This window comes from Notothenia rossii (assembly GCF_949606895.1).
Source record: "Notothenia rossii genome assembly, contig: scaffold_502, whole genome shotgun sequence".
NCBI classification, from domain to species: Eukaryota; Metazoa; Chordata; class Actinopteri; order Perciformes; family Nototheniidae; genus Notothenia; species Notothenia rossii.
This window is the reverse complement of record NW_027639902.1, coordinates 9971-21435: the sequence shown is the minus strand read 5'-3', so window position 1 is coordinate 21435 and position 11465 is coordinate 9971. Positions and strand designations below refer to the sequence as shown.

Below are 11465 nucleotides of genomic sequence, written 5' to 3'. Positions count from 1 at the left end.
CCCGATGAGAGGGGATACAGCTGTGCACATGTCATAATTAGCAGAATTTTTTAAAAGTGACGTTTGAGTGAACGAGGATATCCCAATTAATACCTGAGGACTCCTCTGTCCTGACGTCTCCTCTTCGTGTCTCTCGCTCGCATCTTACGGAGCCGGAGCTAAGACGCAAGGAAGGGAAGCGAGTGAGGGAAAGGAGGATTCGAGGAGGGGTATTGAGATGGGGCCATAGACCAGTCACGGTCAAAGTTCATTTTCTACAAATGTGTCAGTTTGAATTTTTTTAATTTTATTGTCAGAATGTCCGTAAAATGGATTGCGAAAAGTGGGTCCAATTTTCACTTCTGAGATTATGGGGCCGAAAGATCAAAACCGTTGCTCAAATTGACGTCTCCCAATCAAATAAAAAGAATCAGGACCCACGTGACACACATACAGGAAGTTGTCTCCGAATACTTTGTATACTTTTTTTTACCGTATATGGCTACATTTCCAAAATACAACATGTACAATAGCAGATACAATATAAAAATATTGGAGTTGATAGGAAGCACTTTTGAGGAAACAAGTTAGCAGTGAGGCCTGCTACTAGTTTGAAGCTGAATGGGAAGAGCAGAAAGCAAGTTTCATCTGTACTGCCAGTATAGCTTTAAGCTTTGTAGAGCAGGGCAGAAAGCAAAGCGGGGTATATCTCACTTTGGCTGAATATGGTCTGTTTATCCAATTACCTATGGTGATAAGAAACATTACTCAACAAACTAAATGCTCACAGGAACACAAAGTGCATTTTTACCAGTTGTTTTTGAAAGTAGATATCTCTTCTGTAAAAGGAGTTTTTATTCAATAAAAGAGGCAATCACTTTTTGGGTAAATAAACCCAGAGGCAGATTTACCATGTGCTCAGAAGTGCCTGAGTTGAATAAATTTATTTTATGCCTCCCTGGCTGTTAAAAAGTAAGCATTCAGATGATCAAATACTAAGCATACCATAAAAAACTAAATGTGTCTCATCAGAGAATATATCTGTTAGGTGTGTTCATCCTTTAACTTCAGTGTTTTAACTAACTTCCTCTTACCTTCTGCTCTACAAAGCGTCTGTGTGTCTGTGTGTGTCTGTGTGTGTCTGTGTGTGTCTGTGTGTGTCTGTGTGTGTCTGTGTCTCCGTGTGTGTCTGTGTGTCTCTGTGTCTCTGTGTCTCTGTGTGTGTCTCTGTGTGTGTCTCTGTGTGTCTGTGTGTGTCTGTGTGTGTCTGTGTCTCGGTGTGCCTGTGTGCCTGTGTCTCTGTGTGTGTGATGCTCTGTTGTGTGTCTTACCACATGGCGTGCATGTATGTGGGGGGCAGGCGGGGGCTGCTGACCGGGGTGCAGTTGTAAGACCTCATTATCCTCTCAGCCAACAGGAAATTGCGAAACAAGCTGGCCACCAGCAGGTCCTGACGGAACAACTTCTGGAACAAATCTGAGACAGAAAGGCAGAATGGAAATGAGGCTTCACACCAGAGACAGGAAAGGACTATAAAACTAGAAAAGACAGGACTATAAAACTAATTTAACGAAGATCAGTGCATATATGCAGGGGAAACACACGTAAAGAGGCATTGGTCTCTTGTCTCATTTTCATTTTCTGGTGTTTTGCGTTTGAGCATGCTAGTGCTTATTTTACAGCAGTTAATTCGTTTTTCACATTTGTTACTATTCTAGTTTATCTTATAAAGAGGCCCTTTTATGCTTTTTGGGGTTTTCCCTTTCCTTTAGTGTGTTAAATATGTTTTGGCCAAAATGGACATGGACATCATGGTACTGTATAACTCTTGTACTTCTTCTGGCTAGCGCTCCAACACATTGTACAAGTTAGGCTAATGGGGGGGACATTTCTGACACAAATCCAAGCGGTTGACCAATCACAACAGAGCTGGCCAGCTAACCAATCAGAGCAGACTGGGCTCTGGTTTTAGACAGAGGGTGAAAAGAGGTGCTGCAGCACAGGCAGTATGAGACAAATAAAGAGCCTTTTGAACATTAAAGCATGGAGACATGTCCCAGTAAAGACACTACATACAGTACTAATATGAACCTGAAAATCAGCTTAAAAAGACCAATTTAAACAAAGTTTGTTTCATGATGTTCATCAAAGTACTGGGTGTTTAGAATAGAGTCTGGTAACTTTGAAGAGAGCATTTTAGTTTTTTAAATAAATCCAAAAATTGTGCAAACGCTGATTTTTTAAATGATATATATTCACTTCACAGGTGTTTCCATCATTTCCAATGAGTTGGGGCAAATCAATATTAAATAACACTACAAGACCATTTATCTCTGGAAGGAATTTTGATTGTAACCTTTCCCACTGAAGACAAAAGCCAGTTAGTGGGAAAGACAAGGCCTGGAATGAGTGAATGAAGATAAAACAGGGCAAAAGGAGGACGTTTAATTAGTTGCCACTTTGGAGAGATAAACAGGCTAGTTTAATATGCTTACAGAATATAGAGGACAGTGATATGCAGATTGAGTCCTGTGGCCTCATTTATAAAGGGATATACGCTCAAAAAATGGCATACGGCAGTTTCTACGCAATGTTTGCGATTTGTAAAATACTAACTTGACGGGAAAACGTGCGGTCCTCCACGCAAACTCAAACCCATGCGTACGCACTCCCACAAAAACGGGAGAGACGAGAAACTGCGACACCGTTGGCAGAAGGAAGAATGGAGAGAAATATGTGGAAATAATACCATAAATAAAATGTTACCTCTCATTTATCATATATGAAGAATACATTTTCAAACATTGATTAAAGCCAATCTTAAAACGATTTAACAAACGCCTGTTTGAGACTCCTCAGTGCACACAAAAACATAACTTGGAGAAATAAATAAATACGGATATGTTATTTAAAACCACATCGAATATGTTGTGTTAATGTTATGAAATGTTTTCTCATAAATGATGCGGTAAGCAGGAGGACAGAATTACGTCTAAACTGACGCCGTTTTGCATTTCTATAGGTTGTAGATACGAGCATGGTTTTATATATGTTTAATGCATGTTTAATCGTGTTTTATGCCGTTTGCTAAGACTTGATAAGTCGCCCGTAAAACACAGGAGGTATGGAAACTAAGAACACCATGTGGTAAATTGTACAGCTAATATAACTCAACACATTAGTTCTATTTCCTTTAACTGGTGCATATAGAGTTGCTGCAGTGGAGACGCTGGGCACAGCTGATCGACAGTTGGGACACAAACCGCCAAATACAAAAACATAATTCAGATCCAGTCGTCATGACTCCACTCCGGAGGGATTCCCCGATAATTTCTTACAGTTTCTCATCAAGGGGGGGTCTCCTGTCCCCGGTACAAACACACTGCCTGAGGAAGGCTATGTGTATTTTTTTTGTCATTAACCTTTTTTGGACCACTTATTTATTTATTTTGGTGACGATCCGACCTCCATGCTGCTACTCTGGTTCAAACTGCATCCACCAAACAAAATCTGACACGGTGTGAGATGTCTTTTTTTAGCTGTTCTGTCGTCCTTTCCTGCGATCTTCTTCATGCAGTCAGTCAAAATGAATGAATGAATGAATGGCCGTTTCTTTGACTATTTATAGGCAAATATGGGCGTTACGTGAAGCCCGCAAAAGCTGCACCGCATTTCGAGTCGGTTGTGATTTATAAAGGGAAACAGGCGTAGGAAGTGCCACATACGCACTTTTCTCGCCGGTACGCAATGTTTGGTGAATCGGAAAGTGGCGGAAAATGTATGGACCTATTTTTCGGATTTCTACTACGTAAGCAACCTTCCCACGTCAATCCTACGCACGGCGTTATACATGAGGCCTCTGGTCACATTTTCATCAGCTCATTAATGTATTCACTTATTCACGTTAATGGGGCCAGGCCAGTCCCATGCCAATCTCTGGTTTGTGTGTGTGTGTGTGTGTGTGTGTGTGTGTGTGTGTGTGTGTGTGTGTGTGTGTGTGTGTGTGTGTGTGTGTGTGTGTGTGTGTGTGTGTGTGTGTGTGTGTGTGTGTGTGTGTGTGTGTGTGTGTGTGTGTGTGTGTGTGTGTGTGTGTGTGTGTGTGTGTGTGTGTGTGTGTGTGTGTGTGTGTGTGTGTGTGTGTGTGTGTTGTTGGGGCAGAATCTCTGCTCCGCGCCGTTCCTATATGAGCGGGTTCTCAAAAGAAGGAAAAATTCAAAGCAGCCAGGATAAGGGTTAAACAATAATCTGCTTTAATGGTGGAAACATACAAATACTTCACCAAATCACGAAGCACTCTGCAGAGTACTCCGGGCTCAGGTTCTACCACCGTGTGAGACACGTCTCAGGAACGGCAAGTCAAAAACAAGAGCGCCGATCTTCAAAATGATCACAACATTTATACACAGAGCTCACTTCTGAGCGAGCTAGCCAGTGAGTTGGTAGTGTTTCATTGGTTGGTTTCCCTTCTGGGCGGGATCCCAGGTAGTAAGTCAGTTTGTTGATTCCATCTGTTGCTTCTGTGCGTGTGTGTGTGTGTGTGTGTGTGTTTCTGTCCCTCTGCCCTTAGGCAGATCCCCCAATCAATGATTTGGAGTCATGACAGAGGACTCTTTGACAGGACACATACTCATTCCCCCTAAACATCTTCAACACATACAAACATCGTATCATGTATCTTATCACACAACAGTCACCTGTTTTTCTCTATGAAAGCAATATTTGTAAATATCCAAACGCCATCGTCCCATGACAGTCACCGCATCAGTCAACCAACATAAGTTAATTATTCTTGTGGCTTAATGGCTTCCCTGAACTTCCCTTCACCCCAAAGTCAGCTTACTAGGAATGAATACATTTTATTGATAAGCTCAAAAGGACGTTTATCTTGTTTACTGCTGGGTGACCCAAGTCTCAAGGCCTGCAGGATGTGTAGGAGATAAACATTAATTCTACAAGACTTTAACTGCCTTATATCTGAAAATGTATCCTTGAATTCCCCTGTTGACTGCAAGGACTATTGATAATTAACAGAGAGACCCTAGGGGCCTCTTCTTGGTATCTGCTAGGCAGAAGTCACTCAATGCAGAAATCACAAGTTCAACACACATTCTATATAAGGTGACATTAAAATGAATATACCAGATTGAACTTTCCTGCCATAACACGTTACTTTAATCCTTCAAATAATTCAAATAATACTTCAGTGTGTGTGCGTGTGTGTGCGTATGCGTGCGTGTGCGTGTGCGTGTGTGTGTGTGTGTGTGTGTGTGTGTGTGTGTGTGTGTGTGTCTGTGTGTGTGTGTGTGTGGATTAGGTGTGCAGTGCCTCCATTACAGGGATTCTCTCTCTTTCTGGGCCGCTTCATGAACAGCAGAGCCTCAGGGTTTAAAAGGCTTTGGCAGCCATCAGCATTGTCACATTTCCATTCGAGCTGAGAAACAGTTTGTCTCATACGAGTCTTTCAGTGTGAGTGTGAATGTGTGTGTCTGCTGCATACAAAAGACAGGTGAGCAATTAGATATGTGCTGCATGCAAAAGTCACTGTAAAAAAAAAAAGAGTGTGTGAAGGCTTGTGGGTAGTGTTTAGTCTCAGTGTGGGTGAGTTTTGCTCAAGTGTGTGTGTTTAACTTGCTTTTGCGGTCGCCATGTTGCTGTTAGAATGATACCCCCAATTACTGTGCTAGAAACTCTAAACACAATTAATCTTTTTGAAACGCTAAACTGCACTTCTGGCTTTTTATATCAACGTCTTCACTATTTTCAACCTCGAGGGATGTTCTGGAAGTTTAGTACTGCTGATGCTTCACTGCTGTTTGTGTTCAGGTGCCCTAAATTGGGCTCCCTGAGAGCTGAACACGCGGTCATTCTATATTTTATCCCAGGCAACATGGCAAAAAATAAAGATTGTTTTCGACAGTCTTAAAGCGTAAGTGTTTCTTTAAAAGTGTGACTCTTTATCACTTTCAACACTGGTAACAGCAGTATTTGGGGCTTATTTTCAAAGTTTTGCTTATTGTTCTTATTAGGCGTGCACGATTTGATAACAAATAAGTAGAGGCGATTAGTTTGACCGATATTCCAATTCACAATATAGAGCTTTTGATCATTTTGGAAATGTTACTCACATGATCAGGTAAGGATTCAATATTAATTAAAATTATACTTTAACACTACTTTGGCCTTAACCAAATATTGTGCTTCATGGTCCAAATTGGGATTATGATACTATTTTGATTCCATCTCATTCTTAAAGAACTCATGGTATACTATTGCTCCACAAGTGCATTGCGTTCCAGAAACAAGTGGTTACTAGTCTCTAAAATCATATGTGTTAGTAAGTACAATGGGAGCCAGAGCCTTCCACTATTGAGCTCCTCTTCTGTGGATACAGCTTCCAGTTTGTGTTCATAAGGAAGAACCCCTCTCCACAATTAAGAGTGGGCTTAAGGCTTGCCTTGAGTCAGCTCTTTTTAAAATGTATACACAAACAACACCTATTGTACACATGTCCGTCCTAGGAGAGGGATCCTCCTCTGTAGCTCTGCAAGGTTTTTTCCATTTTTACCACATTCATTTTGGGGTTTTCCTGGTCAGATGTGAGGGTCTGAGATAAATGTCAGTGTTTCTCATATATACAAATAGCGGCGGCTATTATTAAAATAATAATAAGTGGCGACCCTTTTTGATTGTTTGTTATGTGGATTTGTAGTATTTGTGTTACTGTATGTTCAATAAAGGTGTATTTTGCTAAATCTTGAGACATTGCCACTGTATGCACTAGGCCTCATCAGCCTTTCTTGTGCTGGCAGACACATAGAAACATATTGGCGGGGCGCACTTTGCACGCACAAAAAAATTCTACGCGCTCCACGCTCACATGTTGCTTGGCCCGCGTGCCTTAGCACCGCTGCTATGACTCCATCCTAGGGGAAACACTGAATGTAATCCTTTCAGTTTGTGTTCAGGAGGCAGTAATCGTCTAACAGTCAACAGTAGGCTCAACACTTTCCTTCTTGACAAAGCTTATAGTAAGGGCTGGCTCAGGCCCCTAGTTGTGCTGAAATACGCTCAGACTGTCTGGTATAAGCTTAGATTGTTGGGAGACATCCCCTTTCATTTTTTTCGCATCTTTTTTATTTTCTGTCTGCACTCATTCCCCCAAAATGCATTTTAGTATCCGTGGCATCATCCCTGGGGTTTGGGTGTCTCCCACCTGGAATGTTGCCAGTATTAAAGGTTATTTCTTGATCATAAGTCATGGCTGTGCTGAACCCCAAGTTATCATTTTTTGCCGGCACCAGGAGGATCGTTTAAACCTGCCTGGATCTTTTTTTCCCCTTCTATTTGTTAACATTGTCATTTTTATCATTTGGATTGTCTATTTGCAAATGTATCATCTTTTTTCATCTATACATACAACATCTATTGCACATCTGTTTGTCCTGGGAGAGGGGTCCCTCCTCTGTGGCCCTCACTGAGGTTGCTGACATTATTTTCCAGTTTATTTCAGGGAATATTTGTGAACTCTTTCCCTGTACCTTGTTAGGGTCTAAAAACAGAGGGTGTGGTATTCTGTATAAAATGTAAAGCCTCCTGAGACAAATGTGTAATCTGTGATATTGGGCTATATAAATGAAATATGATTGGTTGATTGATCGATTAATTGTGCCGCACTAGTTTCTACCATTTATATTAATAGCGCACTCAAATCACTCAACAGAGATCTCACTCACAGGTTAAAAAACCTGCACATCACCACAAAATAATTAACTTTGTCGTAAACTATTCTGTCAGGTTGTGTAAAATAAAATGGTGATGTTTTGATTAAACAGGTGTGCGTAGCCTCACCTCTGGGCAGCACGTTCCAGGCGATGGTGTCCGTGATGGCGGTGAAGATCCAGTTGAGCTCTCCGAGGGGGGTGCGTCTGTCGTTGAGCCTGCCAGGGATCCTACACACACACACACACACACACACACACACACACACACACACACACACACACACACACACACACACACACACACACACACACACACACACACACACACACACACACACACACACACACACACACACACACACACACACACACACACACACACACACACACACACACACACACACACACACACACACACACACACACACACAGCAGTGTGTCAGCCGCGCTCACAGTACGTCCCATCACTGACTCAGAGCACCAAGTAGCAACTGCTCAGTAGTATTATCACATCTCATCTGAAGACATTTACATTTACAGCCACTTAGGCTCTGACTCACAGAGAATGACAATGAGTGCATGTTTGAATATTCATGTGTGCTTGAACAAAGAGGAGATACTGAAGGCCAAGAGCTGAGACTCAGAGCAGCGTGAGGCAGACAGGATGTGTCATTCTGTTTAGATTACAGGTACAGGTACAAAGACACACTGATCCCAGAGGCAGTGGTTGTATGGAAAGTACTTTGACTTAAGAAGTATCAAGAATAACGTGCAAACGTCCAAAAGTATGTTGTCAGCTGGTTGTTGCCTTTATTTAAGAAACACCAGGTCCAGTGGCTCTTCCTATCACCCGAATGCCCAAATATATCAAAATCCAGGTGCGTCATTAAAATATATGAATAATTCAAAATACATTTTCCTGATTTAAAACTAAACTATGTTTTGCTCTTGTTTGAGTCTTATCACTTCAGTATCATTAACCATGGTTATTACACAGATTAGTTGAATTTTTGATTGGTCAATTTGGAAATTCAGTGGCCCGCTGCTAAGGAAGCTCGGATCAAGGAATGTGCAGTCATATCAATCGGCAAAAATAAGTCTGATTTAATATCAGCTGTGGCCTAAAATAAACACATTTGTTTTTAATAAGAAAACAACATTGAATACTTTTTGACTATTATATTTGATAATAATGGAGAGCACATGATTTGAATTCGTAATGACTGAACCGTACATATAAGGAAACAGCGCAAGAGAAGTAAAGAGGTTGAAGACACAGAGAGCTGGAGAACAGAGAGATCAGCAGAACAAGACAGACAGGAAGTTAACCGTAAAGGGAAGAAGGTATGGGCTCTGACAGAGTTTAAAGACCGGTTAATGGAAAAGAAAATGTGAACAGACTTGCACAGTTACAGAAAACCGCAATCTGTTCTGCCTTCAATTTCAAGTTTGGTGCTGTCGCCGCAGTTCCAGCCGTTGGTATGCAGAGGAACAGACTATTTCTTGTTAGCAGGGGCAAATCAAGGGGTAATATTATTAATAATTACTTTCCGTTTTTTAAATATGGACTTGTTGTAGGGCTATGCTGTCTGCATGCATACATTTAATTTGTCAATTTATTTTGGTTGCAATTAGTTATTATCACCACCCCAAGCCTGTGAGATGGGTAGACTGACTTTACTGATCATTGGCTAGAATAGTAGTGTATTAAATGCGATTTTACTATATTTTATCCATGACTAGGACACAGTATACAGACAACTGTGTGTTAGAGACATGAACTGTGTAAACCCAGTTATAATTCATCTATTTTAACAGAAACCAGTCGGGTATTTAAAAAAACATATTTTAGTTATTCCGTTACTTGAGGGTGGGACGCCCTGGAAATGAGAGCAGGGAAATCTCTTTCAAACAGAGCCCAAGATGATGCCAAAGTAATCACTGTAGCAAAGCCGAGAAAATGACCTTTACTGTACCTGGGATTCTACCTGATAATGAACGTAAAGCCGTGAGAGAAGACAGAAAGTCAAGCTTGCTCACACATGTTACAGTTAATGTGAGTAAGTGATTCATTCCTGTCTTGTATTGAAAATGGAGGATATGATTTAAAATTAATGAACAAATAGAGTGGTGTAGTGATGATGTATTTTTGTGGGCCTATTTTGAGGTTAGCTTAGCAAGGGCCGCGTCAACAAAGAGCAATGAGATTGTTCAATTGGAATTCAGAATATTGCAGCAAATAAGATCTTTGGCAAACATATTTATGATATTTACACGTATTCAGCAAAAGAATCCCACTTCTGATTGTTGGAGTGTCAATGTAATTGCCAAAAAAAGGCTAACATTAGGCTATAAGGCAGGGGTGGGGAACCTTCGACCCCCGGGCCGTATACGGCACGCGAGACCATTTGGTACGGCCCTCGAGGTAATTTATAAACACACGCAAAAAAGAAAAAAATTAAAGAAATCTAGACAGCAACAAAATTAAACAAGCGAATGCCTGTTTTTCCTGCCAAGGTCAGGGTCCTTGAACACAACACGAGCCTAACGTGTCATCATGTGGTATGTGTCTCGTCTGACACAGAGCTGTATAACGGCCCGTCCACACAGCAGCGTTAAAAAAATCTAGAAAATCTTGGAGCTGGGCGTGTTTTTGCGAGCAACGCGACCAACAACCAATCACATGAATCTCCTGCCCCCGACATACAAAGCAATAGCAATGTTAAAACGAAGTAAAGTGGATATAAAATCCTCAAACAGGCGAAAACCTACCAGTTTCGCAATTCAAACGGGATCGAAAGTTAATCTTTCTCTCTCCATTGACTTGAATTTTTCCGAAGTAAGGTCCCATGGAGGTCCACCGGAAGGGGAGGGACTTCGCCACTCTATTGAATGGCGCTTGTAAGGTTTCAGCGTTAGAGTTATTTTGGTTTATTGTTTTGTGTTTATGCTTGTGACCTTGCATTTTATTTTGGTATTGACTTTACCCTCTCTTTCCAGGTGTCTACACTTCCTGTCTTTGTGTGTCACCTGCTACCTTGATTGTGGTCTCCTGCTCATGATTGTTTTCACCTGTGCCCCATTACCTGTTGTGTGTGTATATATAGCCCTTCTCTCCTTTTGTCGGTTCGTCTTGTCTCAACACCAAGTCCATGTCTGTACTCCCTCGTGAACAATTGAGCAACCTAGTCGAACCTAGAGAACTTTTGAGTATCCTAGTTGATCCTAGAAACCTTTTTACTTTGAAAATTCTTTTGTATAATAAAATATATTTTTGAAGTCAAGAACGAATCGTGCATCTGAGTTCTTGTGAGTCCTTCGTGTCAGCGCTGGTCTGACAGGGGTGCAGATCTGACGGAGAGCACCAGATCGTCGCTCGGGTTTTCCAAAAATTGCAGTACCCATAAGGAGCCGGACACATGCCACAGTGTTTGCGTGGCTGCGTCTTTAGTTGTAAGCCCAGTGGCGATCCGTTCATCTGTCATCCAATAACTTTGTTGTTATTAGCATCTGGTTAGATAGCTATGCTAACGAATATAAGCTTTTTCTACAACCAGTGAGGTAAAGGCAAATCTTTATATGATCATAGTTACAAAAAAGTAAGAGAATAAAGTAAACTGGTATAAAATACTATGTGACAGTAAAAAAAAGTTGTTATTAATAAACAAGAATACAGTTTGAAAGGGGAGTGATTTATAAAATATCCATAAAGAAAAAGAAATCTGCTTACTGTTCTGTTTCATATGGGTGTTGAGAGATGTATCC

General features: G+C 41.1%; 1 long non-coding RNA gene across 1 annotated transcript; it reads right to left on the bottom strand.

Annotated features, from left to right (window-relative positions):
* Positions 1 to 6: 6 nt before the first annotated feature.
* LOC307027279 lies at positions 7 to 7928 on the bottom strand. Its single transcript, XR_013804583.1, has 3 exons — positions 7828 to 7928; positions 1311 to 1455; positions 7 to 158 (listed from the first exon to the last, which is right to left on the bottom strand). It is a non-coding gene; the product is annotated as an uncharacterized lncRNA (long non-coding RNA).
* Positions 7929 to 11465: the final 3537 nt, after the last annotated feature.